A 2,342-nucleotide genomic window follows, 5' to 3' on the forward strand; every position below is an offset into this window, starting at 1 on the left:
TTAAAAAATAGAATTGATTCATGCATTTTTTAAAAAGTTATAGCATCATAATGTTAAAAAATGTAAAATATAATATCAAGAATTTTTTCAAAAAAATAGCATATTTTTGCATACGGTAGTCATTTTCACCATGAAGACCAAATTTTTTTTTTCAAACTAAAGTATATTACATTAGCTTTAATTTAAGATATATATAAAAGTGTCAGTCTTTCCAGAACATTTTCAAAAGTTATGTTGAAAAAGTTAATTTTTTTTAAAAAAGTTGTCATTTGAATCCCTTTCTGTGGGCAGGGAAAGGGTCAAATTTATAAAAAAAAATATATAAAATGATAGGTAATTATCTAAGGTATCTATAAAAAAAAAAAAATTATACCGATTCGGTCATTTTTAAAAAAGTCATGACAATTTTAAATAAAAAAAAATTTTTAAATGTCGAAAATTAGGGATTTTTAAATTTGTAAGTTTTTGGGGGATTCCGCCGTATACAGGGAACGAGGGAATTTTTTTCCAATTTTTGAGGGTAATGTCTTCGACTAAATACGATTTGTGATCTTTTGGCATATTTTTCATCAAAATCGTTCCAGCGAAAGCTGAGATTGAGCGTTCACAGACACAAAAAAAAAACAAATTATAGTAAATTTAATACCTTCTCAGTTTCGCATCAAAGCTAAAACGTAAATCGAACAGTGTTGAGGAAAATAATGGTGAGCAATACGATGACATTGATGAAAATCAAACTATCGTGTTGTCTAAACCGTTACAACAACAATCAAACTTTGATGCGGTGTTTGGTATAACCGTTAAGGACAACGGAGACTTTAAAATGAGTGATAAAATGGTAATAATTGATGAACATATGGTTAATATTAAGATCGGTAGTCCAAAACAAGTGCCACTAACGAAAGGATTACACGAATTTTTATTTAAAAAGATACCCAACATCGATTGAATCACTTCTGAGGATATGTTAACGTATAAAAATTGTCTCATACACACTAGAGATACACATACACACATAGAAACATTAACGAAAAATTGAAAACAAATCAAGGATATAAATATAAAATTTTATTGATTCGATAATTTTTAAAAAAGTTATGGCAATTTTAAGTAAAAAAAAAATGAAAAAATATCGAAAATTAGCGAATTTTAAATTAGTAATTTTTTGGGGGATTTCCCCCGTTTACGGGGAACGAGGGATTTTTTTTCAATTTTTGAGGGTAAGTTCTTCAACTAGATACGATTTGTGATCTTTTGACATATTTTTCATCAATATGGGTTCAGTGAGAGCTGAGATTGAGCGTATACAGACAAAAAAAAAAAAAAAAAAAAAAAATCATAGTAAAATTAATACTGTCTCAGCTTCGCATCGAAGCTAAAATGTGTGTCACATTGACATTGTATAGAAAGAAACATGAAAATACTTGTTTTTTTATCAACTGACTTCGTAATATTATCGATGATAATTTCTACAAGTATTTGACCGTTCAACTGTCACAACTTCACTAACAATAAATTTTCAGTACAGAGTTCGAATAGAAATATAACAATATGCATATTTTGTATGAATTTATATACACCATATACATTTAAATATTAGCTAATAAATACTGGTGAGTGGAGAAGGTACTGCTTTCAGGCGCTTAAATGTAAAAAATGAGGAGTTAAAACTCCTTATGTGTCGTACATTAAATCATAATTAACATAAGAGATACCCTAAATCATACATATTATCTGTTATTAAAATAACCACGCTATTAAACACTTATCACAACATCCTATGAGTATTATGATGTGATAAAGAATATATATCATCTGTTATCAAAATAGCTTCACTATAAACATTTATCACTCTATCCTATAACTAAAACGCGTTTTTTAATAAGTGTGAGGAGGAGGTTCCAATTTTTATGTGATAACAGATGAGGAGGGATTTTGGGAGGTAGCCTACNATGATAAGAGATGAGGAGGGATTTTGGGAGGTAGTCTACATACATACATTATACATTACTTTATTAAATTTCCGTTTTTAATAGAAATTTCTGATGGTTGAAGTTATTTTCATTTTAGAAATATATTGGTAATATCTATCTTACAAATTTTCCTACAGAGTGTTTATTTTCAAATTTTCTTATTTCATCATTTTTAAGTCGTTTAGCACATACTCTATTCTGTTTATACAATTCTACCCTTCTCATTTTTTCTATAAACTATAAAATTAATTAGGTACACTAAAATTTGATTTTTCACTGCTCTAGCAACCTGATTTACTAAATTTATTTGATATAATAATGATAAATTATAAATTAATATTTTATCAAGAATTCTTTTGTCAAAAATAC

This window comes from Daktulosphaira vitifoliae, unplaced genomic scaffold (genome assembly GCF_025091365.1).
Source record: "Daktulosphaira vitifoliae isolate Bord-2020 unplaced genomic scaffold, ASM2509136v1 Scaffold_76, whole genome shotgun sequence".
Lineage (NCBI taxonomy): Eukaryota > Metazoa > Arthropoda > Insecta > Hemiptera > Phylloxeridae > Daktulosphaira > Daktulosphaira vitifoliae.